The sequence below is a fragment of the Coregonus clupeaformis genome, chromosome 8, assembly GCF_020615455.1.
Source record: "Coregonus clupeaformis isolate EN_2021a chromosome 8, ASM2061545v1, whole genome shotgun sequence".
NCBI classification, from domain to species: Eukaryota; Metazoa; Chordata; class Actinopteri; order Salmoniformes; family Salmonidae; genus Coregonus; species Coregonus clupeaformis.
This window is the reverse complement of record NC_059199.1, coordinates 36922952-36936429: the sequence shown is the minus strand read 5'-3', so window position 1 is coordinate 36936429 and position 13478 is coordinate 36922952. Positions and strand designations below refer to the sequence as shown.

At 39.7% G+C, this 13478-nt stretch overlaps 1 protein-coding gene across 1 annotated transcript in view; it reads left to right on the top strand.

Moving 5' to 3' along the window:
- Nucleotides 1-13478, top strand: part of LOC121572556 (potassium channel subfamily K member 9-like) — a 47823-nt gene that overhangs the window by 724 nt on the left and 33621 nt on the right. The window lies entirely within an intron of this gene.

The window sequence follows — 13478 nt, the reverse complement described above, 5'->3', positions numbered from 1 at the left end:
AGGGCCGTGAATGTTGGGTGGTGAATAGGCTACAGTTTAAATAGTTACTGTATCACTTACAACCACTATATAGCACAGTGGATTAAAGTCAACACAGCATTATGCAGACGTGTTTCACTAAAGTTAGTCCAGCAACAGGTAGTCTATACCCACTACCCGGTATTAACCCTTAAAACCTGTTCATTATGCAACATTTGTTTTTTGTTGAAAAGTAGGTAAAATGTAGTTTTGGCTAAATAACTCCGGTATGTTAACAGGCAGAACAAAATGATGATGCAATAACAGTAAAATGCCACCTGTGTACAATGTTTCTGCACATCAAATTGATAGATAATAAAAACAGCATCACTACCATCAGTAGCAACAACATAATGTGTCTGTCTATCTAGATTAACGGACAATTTCCATGATAGATTTCAGCAGCTAATCAATTTAATGAGAAAAGATCAGTACGAAAAGCAGTCCTCTAGGCTACTATGTATGCAACCATTCCCTCGAGTACCACAATGCACCATCAAGGTAGGAGTAGCCTACCAGGCCACTGAGATAGGCTTGAACACATTTTTGGAAAATAAATAATGATAAGCCTACATGTATAATAATTTCAACTGCACGACTGTTGCTGCATCTGCATTGGTTACCCCTGTAGACAACATGTTTGAATCCGTGATTTAATGGCAGATCATGCAAGTGGTAGGTTACAAAATGCTGTGATTGATAACGCGTCAACACTACCTAAAAACGGTGGAGGCATCAACATGTTTACATTCACACTAAACACTCGACATTAAACTGATTATGGCAGAAGGCCGGGTATTGCATTATGTAAACACCTTACTCTGCTTATCTTAATCAGTGTAAGGTCATAATCGAAGTAAGCATACACCGTTTAAAACACCTGGTTTTCTGAGCAATCTTTCGAATTATTATTTGCCCATGTCAGCCAAGCTTCCGGTTTATGCGCGAGTTAAGTGAGATCGGAAAAGTATTCATCTTATAAATAGTTTTCACGTACAAACATTATATGTCCGAATAAAATAGTATTTGCAAAAATAACATGGTCACTGTGGTAGAACGTTTATTTTGATTGGAGATCTGCATTTATCAAAAGACCCATCAATAGCCTGATTTCAGATGTGTCCATGTAAACAGGATTATTAGGGAAATCGTTCTTCTTGCAAACCATGTAAACGTTTTAAACAAACGATTACATTAACCTGACTATCCACAATAATCGCATTATTGTGTGCATAGATAGGGAAGTAGGGGTGCTGAGGGTGCTGCAGCACCCCCTGAAAAATCTGGAAGAAAGAAAATTAGAAATGTACAGTACCAGTCAAAAGTTTTAGAAGACCTACTCATTCAAGGGTTTTTCTTATTTTTTTAACTATTTTATACATTGTAGAGTAATAGTGAAGACATCAAAACTATGAAATAACACATATGGAATCATGTAGTAGCCAAAAACGTGTTAAACAAATCAAAATATATTTTATATTTGAGATTCTTCAAAGTAGCCACCCTTTGCCTTGATGACAGCTTTATGCACTCTTGGCATTCTCTCAACCAGCTTCACCTGGAATGCTTTTCCAACAGTCTTGAAGGAGTTCCCACATATGCTGAGCACTTGTTGGCTACTTTTCCTTCACTCTGCAGTCCAACTCATACCAAACCATCTCAATTGGGTTGAGGTCGGGTGATTGTGGAGGCCAGGTCATCTGATGCAGTACTCCATCACTCTCCTTCTTGGTCAAATAGCCCTTACACAGCCTGGAGGTGTGTTGGGTCATTGTCCTGTTGTTAAACAAATTATAGTCCCACTAAGTGCAAACCAGATGGGATGGCGTATTGCTGCAGAATGCTGTGGTAGCCATGCTGGTTAAGTGTGCCTTGAATTCTAAATAAATCACTGACAATGTCACTAGCAAAGCACCCCCACACCATCACACCTCCTCCTCCATGCTTCATGGTGGGAACCATACATGCGGAGATCATCCGTTCACCTCATGAAGCTGGTTGAGAGAATGCCAAGAGTGTGCAAAGCTGTCATCAAGGCAAAGGGGGCTACTTTGAAGAATCTCAAATATAAAATATATTTTGATTTGTTTAACTTTTTTGGTTACTACATGATCCATATGTGTTATTTAATAGTTTTGATGTCTTCACTATTATTCTACAATGTAGAAATAGTAAAAATAAAGAAAAACCCTGGAATTAGTAGGTGTGTCCAAACTTTTGACTGGTACTGTACATTATTTATTTAAAAAACAATAAAACATTTATTTCACAAAAGTAGTGCACTGGGCCTTTACTACCCCCCCCCCCAAACATCTTCCCGCGGCTCTGATTGTGTGCATGTAACCTTATCTGAAGTTCGTTCCATCAGCTGTTGCTGCAGCTTGAACATGAGCTGAGCTGCACACGGTGCTGAAAGGACAGCTCCTCGAGCTCCTGTGAGCTGCGCTGCCACATCATGAGGGATGATCTGCAGCCAGCTGGCCATACACGAGCAGACCGAATAAAACGCCCATAACCCATTCTCGGCCTAACGATCAGGTCCTTGTCCTCCAACGAATCGTAGCCTGAGGTCACTATATACAATTTGATAGAAGAAAACATACAAAAACAGATGTACAGTATATGCTATAGGATATAAGTCTACAATATTCCAGCGGAGTCAACAGCTGTAAGCTATAGGCCTACAACTTCAGCACATATTCAGAGTAGCCTGGTGCCTTTTATGTCCACATTTGCATGGCCTTTTTGAAAGGTCTAGCCTGCTTTGAGCCCCACCACAATATGGGCATCTCTTTAAGCAGCTCTGATCCCCAAAACGATCGATTTTAGGGTGAATCAGCATTTCTATAAAACAAGACAAAATCACAATGGTCTTTGTAAAGGACCAAGAAAATACAGGCAGTAGATTAGAGAGCATTGTTTCTACACTGAGAGTAAGCCCACAGCTTTGCATGCAATGTTTCTTCACTAAAGTCCAACATTTAGTAAAATAGTAGGCCTACATGACTTCATGGACATACAGAGATTTATTCATGTCAATAGACATATTTAACCTGTTGATCAGGCAGGTAACATAGGGACCGTAACAAGTTTTAATAAAACGAAGACATTAACCCTTTTTCAAAGGACAAACTAGGCCTACATTACTCGAAAATTAAGAGTGAATGTTTTATTATTTGTTTTTGAAATACGTTGCTGTCTGATGAAAACCTCGCAAATACATTTTTAAAAAACATTTATTGAAAGGAGTAACTCCCCTCAATGTAGTCTGAACATTTCATGATGACTCTATGACCAAGAACATATTTTCAAATTAGCTTCAGAAGTTTCATAATTGTATTTTCATTAATGGGAATATATAGTCATTTTTTCAAATTCCTGAAAAGTTTCTGTTTTGGAGACAACAACCAATATTAATTTCCCCCAAGCAATATTTGATTAAACTGTATCAAAGATCAGAGTGGGTGGGCTTTAGCCCTACATTAAGGAAGGGAAAGGGGATACCTAGTCAGTTGTACAACTGAATGCATTCAACCGAAATGTGTCTTCTGCATTCAACCCAACCCCTCGAAGCAGAGAGGTGCGGGGGGACACCATCTACATTATGGACACCATCTACATTATGGACACCATCTACATTATGGACACCATCTACATATTATATTATTCAACACGGGCACATAACGGTGCGAAGGAAACTAATGCACTAAGCATGTCTCCAGATGTGCCGAACAACATTTAACTGACTACTGGAGAGGGTAAATGAAGATAGTATGCTTCCATTAAATTTTTTAGGTTACAGCAGTTAAAGAACATTACAATGCATGCGCTTTTAGCTACATGTAGTATGGACTGGTCAGGTCTATTTGTTTATTTGTCAATTTGAATGTGAAACGATCCCTTTAGAGTTTGGCCATATTTCCGTTATCTGTTTGTCAGCCTTTATAATTTAGGATACATATTCATAATCACAATTGAATTATAGCCTACAGTAGTGGATTTAATACTACTGTTTTCAGCAGTGGCATATTGAGACTGTGCTTTCCCGTGAGCTATTAGTGCTGTAGCGCTGAAAGAACAGCTCCTGGCATTATCACCTGGTTATCAACATTTATGTTTGGGTGTGGCTTGTCTACTTGAGTTATAATGAGTTTACCTGCCTGGCTCATACCTGCTTTTCTGGTTTCAACAGATGGTGAAGGGGTTAGGTGCCTGTTATGTTTGAATAATACAAACATGTTTAAACATACATTCTCCCATGAATCTCATTCTCCTGTGGTCCTCTGTAGCTCAGCTGGTAGAGCACGGCGCTTGTAACGCCAAGGTAGTGGGTTCGGGACCACCCATACACAAAAATGCATGCACGCATGACTGTAAGGCGCTTTGGATAAAAGCGTCTGCTAAATGGCATATTATATTATTATTATAATCAGATATATTTCAAATATTGCTATAGCCTACACTGTAAAACCGTCAAATCAAATCAAATTTTATTTGTCACATACTTTGTAAACAACAGGTGTAGACCAACAGTGAAATACTTAATTACAGGCCCTTCCCAATGATGCAGAAAGAAAAATAATTAGATATAATAGAAAAATGAACAAATATTAACACAAGGAATAAATACACAATAAGTAACGATAACTTGGCTATATACACGAGGTACCAGTATTGAGTCGATGTGCAGGGGTACGAGGTAATTGAGGTAGATATGTACATATAGGTAGGGATAAAGTGACTATTCAACAGGATAGATAATAAACAGTAACAGCAGCTTATGTGATGAGTCAAAGAGTTAGTGCAAAACGGTCAATGCAGATATAACTTTTTAACTACCTGTTTAGCAGTCTTATGGCTTGGGGTAGAAGCTGTTCAGGGTCCTTTTGTTTCCAGACTTGGTGCATCGGTACCGCTTGCTGTATGGTAGCAGAGAGAACAGTCTATAAGTTGGGTGGCTAGAGTTGTATACATTTTTTAGGGCCTTCATCTGACACCGCCTGGTAAAGAGGTCCTGGATGGCAGGGAGCTCGGCCCAAGTGATGTACTGGGCCGTATGCACTACCCTCTGTAGCACCTTGCGGTCGGATGCCAAACAGTTGCCATAACAAGCAGTGATGCAGCCAGTCAAGGTGCTCTCAATGGTGCAGCTGTATAACTTTTTATTATCATGTGTGGACCATGATAATTCCTTAATGATGTGGAACATGAAACATTTGACACGTTTATAACCTAAACGTCAGTGTTTAAAACTTAAACATTAGGCATTTAGATTTGCCAGTAAGTGTTCTCATCTTAAACACAGGCATTTACAATGCAATATTAAATATGATGGTCAGCTTTTTCCAGTTAACTCCCAACCAGGAGAACACCTATATCTCCTAAGTGTTAAGATTTTAAACACTAGTGTTTACTTCCCCATCATCCTGTTTAGCGTGCATTTGGTCATTATAAATAGATGTGACTTTCCATGCCTTTAATTCAGATCAGTGTTAGGAATGTCTGTCACCTTACAGAATAATATGCCATTTAGCAGATGCTTTTATCCAAAGCGACTTACAGTCATGCGTGCATACATTTTTACGTATGGGTGGTCCCGGGGATCGAACCCACTACCCTGGCGTTACAAGCGCCATGCTCTACCAATTGAGCTACAGAGGACCACCTTATCTACATTTCAGCACAACTGAACAGGACATTTGATTCAATAAATCTTTTCAATCGCATGGTATTGTTGTTACTCGACTGTGTTGACTTCAAAGATGTGGGAGGGGCCTCATTATCATATTTCCCAGCATGCTTTGTTGCAGGTTGATTTTTAGAATAGTTTATTTTAATACTGTATCTGTTTCCTCATGCACATTGATTGATTAATTAATATTATACTATACAAAGTTAAATAACTTACATTTTTCTAAACTAATCAAATCTTTAAGGGGTTACACTTTTTGTACCCGTTACTGAGATGGTTGTTCCAGTTTAGATGGTTTAGGGAGTCTTGTTTGTAAAGTCCTTCACCATAGCAGTCACTCCGAGTGCAGGTTGTGGGTTATAAAATATTCAAAATAGTTGGATATCCTCCCTCTAATCACTTCACAAACCAGCATATTGTGACTAACAGGTCTGATGTGGCCCATGAGCCAGGATTTTTAGACCGCAATGTCGAGGATTACTAGGCCATAACTAAAGGCCTTATTAAAAGTATAATATGTGGTTATAAAGGGTTTACTTTTAATTGAAACACATTCACTTAGGCAGTCATTTGAAGAAGTCTCCCGCAACCGGGAGACTCATGGGCGGCGCACAATTGGCCCAGTGTCGTCCAGGGTAGGGGAGGGAATGGCCGGCAGGGATGTAGCTCAGTTGATAGAGCATGGCGTTTGCAATGCCAGGGTTGTGGGTTCAATTCCCACGGGGGGCCAGTATAAAAAAATATGTATTCACTAACTGTAAGTCGCTCTGGATAAGAGCGTCTGCTAAATGACTAAAATGTAAATGTAAATGTGTCACTAACAAACACAGTCATGGGTGGGTATCTTAAACATTCCACAAAAAAGACATGCTGGGAAATATGCAAATACGGCTTTACACCCTGTTAAAACAACACAGTGTTTAGTGTTGAATAAACGTGTTAATGTGTTTAAAAAGGGTTACAGCGAATAAACATGTTCTGGTGTTTACAATCTAAACACTGTGACGTATTTTCATTGAAATTCTAAATGCCTTGACGCGTTTAAAGAGTGTTACAGAAAAGTGCTTAGTCATGTGTTCAGATCCTTAACAGTTGGTTTTACATTGTGTCTAGATAGGTAGGTATGGAAACTCTAATTATATACAATTGTTATTACATTGTAATTACACTGTAAGAGATACGTTCCATAAATAAATAGTTTTTATGGATGTAAGCCACAACGTAGCAGTTTTGACTAACTATTTGTTTTTCCATCAAAACGTTCTAGCCATCTGTTACATCACGTTAAAGGTCCAGTGAAACCTGTTCAAAGACACCCAACACAGCCTGCTGTACAGAGGCTACAAAAAGCAGCTCCACTTACCGATTCATTATAGATCATGCCATAACCCATGAGCCTTTCACAAAGTACAGTATGTTGTCCTACAATCCAGGAGAAATAGAAAATATTTCTGGGGTGCATTCCAAATGTGGAGGTTTGGAAAATGAAGGTAACATAGCCTACAAACACACACACACACAAAGCATGCAATCACATAGGCCTAGGTAATGATAACGATTGTGCTTAGGTAATGGTGACACTAATGCTGTAATGCATTTGGAGTAAAGCTGAAACAAATGAAATGTAGTAATACCCTAGATCAGTGGTGTCAAACACATTTTGCCCTGGGGACCGCATTCGGTCTTTAATTTTTTATTTAAAAAATATATTTCCTTGCGTCCATATTTGCAAAAGACAGTCCTCTATCCATCATTTTTATAATTTTTGATACTCCGTGGCTTTATCGCTTTAATTTTGGTGATAATTAGGGAGCGCTACACAGTTTAGATTTTGGTTTTAGTTATTTTAAAGTATATTGAGTTTGTTTATTTTATTTTTACTCAAACCACCCTCGGGCCCGATTGGAAATGCTCATGGGCTGGATCCGGCCCGGAGGCTGTATGTTTGAAACCCCTGCCTTAGGTGCAGACTGAGACATCCCATAGGAAACTGAATGATAAGAGGAGCACTGTGCAGTGGTCGAAAGTATGAACAACATTTTTTATATAATCTGTAATTGTGAGATTACATGTATAGCCTATAGGTTTAGTATTGTACACAGTGTTTTATGAGTGGATCAGCCCATGGCTATGTATGGCTGTAGTGTATTGATGGCTTGAGGTATAATGAGTTTACCCGACCAGGCTCATACTCAGCACATGGCTCATGCTTTTCTGGTTTAAACAGATGGGGAAGGGGTTAGTTACCTGTTATGTTTGAATAATACGAACATGTTTAAAATATTAATTATATATTGAGCTAGATAGTTATGGAAATTCAATTATACAGAGGTTATTAAATTGTAATTACACTGCAAGATACACGTTCCATATACAGATATAGAAAGAGTTTATATGGATACAGGCCACAGCATAGCAGTTTTGACTAACTATTTGTTTTTCCATCAAAATATTCAGCAGGAGGATGAGTCACTTGACTTGACACTGCTTGCCATGTGATGGGTTAAAAAATAAAAAAAACACAAATGGTGAATGTTATGTACACAAGGCTAATAATGTTGGCTGTAGTTGTTAGTGCCGTCTGGATAGACATCAGAAGGGCAGAATGAACCTTAGGAACCTCTCAGGGTGCCTGTGTGTGTGCATTGGGAAAAAATCTAGTTGTTTCAACTAATTATTATTAAGTAACTGGTTTAGTTGGCCCAAACTTAGCTCCAACATGGAAAACGTAGGTAAAAATTCAGTCAACTTAAATTATGTGTTTGCTCAATTTATCTTATATGTTCATTCTACTAGAAATGATTATTTTGGCATTTTACAAACAACAACAAAAAGCTGCAGAGCTAGTTACACACACACGTTCTCACGTGGGATTTGAACTCACAACCTCTTGATCGCAGTATTCCAATCTTCTTGCTACGCCACCATGTCTGTGTCAGAAACTGATTTCAATGGTATTGCTACCATTCGCACTTCATAGTAAATCTCAGCTCTGTTAAAACTACACTCAAGAAAAACTATTTTATTTATCATAGTGATTAAGGAGCAACATTAAAACAGAGTAATATGCCCCACCAACATTAGACAACTATACAGAAAAACCTGAAATTGCTGAAATAAGTAAATCAAATCAATGATGAGAGAATAGTCACATTAACTGTCAATTGATACAGACATGGTGGCGTAGCAGGAAGATCAGAATGCTATGAACCGAGAGGTTGTGAGTTCAAATCCCAGGTGAGGACATGTTGAATAATAATAACTATATAAATGAACATGCGCAATGTAATCATGTATGTCAAAAATGTAAGTTGAAAACATTGTATGTTAAAAGCACTGTGCGTGTAACTAGTTACACAGCCTTTTTTTAGGTAAGATACCAAAAATATTATTTTTTTGTTCAATGAACATATGAGACATATTGAGCAAACACATAATTTTAAGTTTACTGCATTTTTGCCCATGTTTTCTCATGTTGGAGCTAAGTTTGGGCCAACAAAGAATCTTAAGTTCATGTACAAAAAACAAAAAAGCTGTGGAACCAGTCACTTAATAGTAATTAGTTGAAACAACTAGACTTGTGATTGTTTTTTGTACAGTGTGTGTGCATGCGTGCACAACATAGGTGAACAAAGAAAGTCGATATCCACAACTCTGGTCTCTGGATACAGAACAGTCATGTTGTCATATTGATTTTGAGAAGTCATTCGAGAGAGAACAACTACAGACTCCAGTAAAGGCTTTACTGTAGGAATCTGGCTCATTGTGTGTAATTAAAACATCAGAAACTGTAGAATTATTCCATGAACTTGACTAGTTTAACTACAGTTGATATTCAAACAAAGTCATCCTCATCATCATCATCATCACCATGGCCACCAACACTGCTAACTACTAGTAATCTATAAATAGCTTGCGATTGTCCTGATTTAGAAGCTGATGTGAGATGAGTGCATGTGAGAACAGCTGTAGCGGTGTTAGGACCCTGGTTGTTGCCGTGGAGACACTGCGTGCCATGTCGTCGTGGTGATTCTGTTCTGTTTGCAGGTCTAACTCACGTTTCCACTGTGTCCACATTGGCCTGGGGATTGATTCCACTAATTTCTCTGACTAATTGCTCGGAAAGTGAAGACGTTTCTTGGCTTTGTACATTGGTGTGTGAAGAAAGACTGCATAGGCAAAGGGTGCTTTGGTAATGGATGTGGTTCAGATGGTGAACCACACTCGCATGAGTAGTTTACGGAGACCTAAGGACTTGCATTAGCTGCACAGAATAAGCTTTAGTTCTACAGGCTAACACAGTCTTGTGGTGTGCAGAAAGTAGACCCGGACTTGAAAAAACCCCATGTCTTGCAGAACTGGGGTCTGACTTGCTGAGTCTGTTATGTACAGAGACAGAGACTACAGTACAGTGATGGATCAAGCACAGGTTACAACAGGGGCTGTTATGTAACACGTTATTTCAGGCTTCGTCCCAAATGACACCCTATTCTCTGTTTACTGCACTACTTTCGACCAGGACCCATATGTATCTTGAGGTGTGAAAACAGTTGTAGAGCTTTTTTCTGCGGTGATTTCGGTCCTACGATTAAATCATACATTTGAATTGGTTAAATGAGTAATGGGGTATACTGGTGAAACATGACATGGACCCACACCATTAATCACAAAGCACTCTCTTCAAAAGGCATGCTACAAAATGTATTAGTCTAACAGGCCTTTTAATTCACTCTAATACAGAGCAAGAAACATGGAACTGCTCAATCAAAATTAAAAAAGCTGTTGATGTCTTACTGGAATACAGCTAAATGTGAAAATGTTGGATATAGATCGACATCATGCAAGACAACAATATCTTTAAAGCTCTGATGATGCTGTGTGAGATGAAAAAGCTCCCATTGCCTTGTGTGTGTGTGTGTGTGTGTGTGTGTGTGTGTGTGTGTGTGTGTGTGTGTGTGTGTGTGTGTGTGTGTGCATGTGTGTGTACACCTGAGTGTATGACAGGTCCACTGACATTCTTATTGCTCTCAGAACAATAGCTTTTATGGGAGCCAGGAATAAGCCCTTTGAAGTGCTGCTTTTGTGTGTCACGACTAGTTAGATTCTCCAATACAAACACTGCCCACGTCTTTCTACCATAACAACAACTACTGGACCTATTAAAGTCTGAGGACCAATCATGTTCTGTATACAGTCGCTGCAATAGACAGGGGTTAAGCACTGTCAACAAGGTGCACGTCAGCACAGTCTGATTCACTGTCATTCAACTGCACTCTTAGAAAAATGTGTTCCAAAAGGGTGCTTTGGCTGTCCCCATAGGAGAACCCTTTTTGGTTCCAGGTAAAACCCTTTTTGGTTCCAAGTAGAACCCTTTTTGCTTCCAGGTAGAACATGGAACCCAAAAGGGTTCTGCCTGGAACTGAAAGGGTTCTACCTGCAACCGAAAGGGGTTCTACCTGGAACCAAAAATAGTTCTCCTATGGGGACAGCCAAAGTACCCTTTTGGAACCCCTTTTTCTAAAAGTGTAGTTGAATGACAGTAAATCAGACTGTGCTGATCTTCTTCAAAGGGTTTTCCTATGGGGACAGAAGAAGAACCCTTTAAGGTTCTAGATGGCACCTTTTTTTCTAAGAGTGTAGCTATGTGGACCTCAGCATAGCTGCAGGAAGTAGGGGTGCTTAGGGTGCTGCAGCACCCCCTTGAAAACCTTCTTCACAAAAGTAGTGCACTGGGCCTTTACTAGTCCTGTATTAGCAGACCGATATAGCCATCTGTAGTGCAGGGCCAACATTTATAATGACGTGTTTACCCTGGCCATATCTCTCTATAGACCATATGCTGCTAATTTGTGCAGGAGAGAGGTGATGTACCATATGTATGACTGATGGAGCTACACAGCACCAGCTGATTCTCTGACTGCGTCTGAAATTGCACCCTATTCCCTACATTGTATTGTGTAATACATCGTATTCCCTATCGACCCTGGTTTAAAGTAGTGCACCATATAAGGAATAGGGTGTCATTTTGGCCTCTGTGTCTCATCTGTCTGCCAGCGTGATGATAGCATCTAGTGTGGAGAAGGATGACAGTGGACACTCACTCTTCTGTCTGCTGCCAGTGTGATTGACAGCTCTCGGTAGCCAAAGGCACTTCACAGCCGGACTTTGTCCCTCCTTCCCTACTTAGCTGTCATTTCCTACAGCCACATGAGCCGGACCATAACGTTGACAGTTATTGTTTGGGATGTGTGTGTGTACTTTGTGTGTGTATGGTGTGTGTGTGTATATGGAAGGGTGTGTGTGCCTCAGGGGCTGTCATCTCCAACCACTGTTGACAAGGATTGTTTGGTGAAGAGTTCTGTCAATGGGGTCGTGTGGTCTTGACAGTGATTGTTGTTTGGTGGTGGTGCTGTGTGTGTGTGTGTGAATGTGTGTGTGTGTGTGTGGTTCTGCCAATGAGGTTGTGGTCCTGACAGCACATTTTTAGTGGGGTGAGGTGTGTGTGTGTTTGTGTGGGGTCTTGACAGCGATTGTTTGGCGAGTTTGTTTGGACGATATTGGTTACTTTGAGGACTAGAAATTTCCCAGAGACTCCTGGGTCGTTATCCACAAAGCGTCTCAAAAAAGGTCGTAGGAATCCTGTTAAAACCTGTTTTAAGACAAAAATAACTACCAGCTAAGAGTAGGTTTTAAGATGATGCTAAGACACTGCTCAGACAATGTCTGAGCAAGGAGTAAAATCAACTCATAAAAGTTGATCTCAGCTGGTAATCACGACAGTTTGAGGTGCCGCAAAGGAAAGATAGTGATGACGCTCATTGACATTGTTGGAAATGATGGGGAATAACCAATCGTGAAGAGGCATCGCCAGCTGTGCACGCTTCAGACAACCACAGTGAATGTGAGTGTCAAATGTTGCAATGGTAAAACGACTACTTGAATTTTCGCCTGACACAATCACTTTACCTACTCTTAATTCTTTGCTATAATATTGGTGTGCATATAGGGCGGCAGGTAGCTTAGTGGTTAAGAGTGTAGTGCCAGTAACCGAAAGGTCGCTGGTTCTAATCCCAAAGCCGACTAGGTGAAAAATCTGTCGATGTGCCGTTGAGCAAGGCACTTAACCCTAATTGCTTCTGTAAGTTGTTCTGGATAAGAGTGTCTGCTAAATGACTAAAAATACATAACTGCAAGAACTGCAACTCTGCTGGGTTTTTCACGCTCAACAGTTTCCTGTGTGTATCAAGAATGGTCCACCACCCAAAGGACATCCAGCCAACTTGACACAGCTGTGGGAAACATTGGAGTCAACATGGGCCAGCATCCCTGTGGAACGCTTTTGACACCTAGTAGAGTCCATGCCCCGACTAATTGAGGCTGTTTTGAGGGCAAAAGGGGGGGTGCAACTCAATATTAGGAAAATGTCCTTAATGTTTTGTACACTCAGTATATCAACACACTCATCATTCCCGTTTAACAACTCTAAATCTCTTTGACACAGTTGGCATCAAATCTCTTGACGATAATTTTGCATAAAATGTTTGAAAGGTCTATCATTTTATCGAACACAATCAATGTTAACATAGGCCCTAGATGCCTTTAATTTAGGTATTATGTAACGTGTTATTGAGTTCCGAAGGGATATCTTGAAATAACATGATGTAGGTTAAATAATCAAAAGAAAAATATGTGATTATTTATTAGCCTATGTGGTTGTAAGTATTTCGGCATATAATGTGAGGTCTAGATTATATATGGATTGATCATA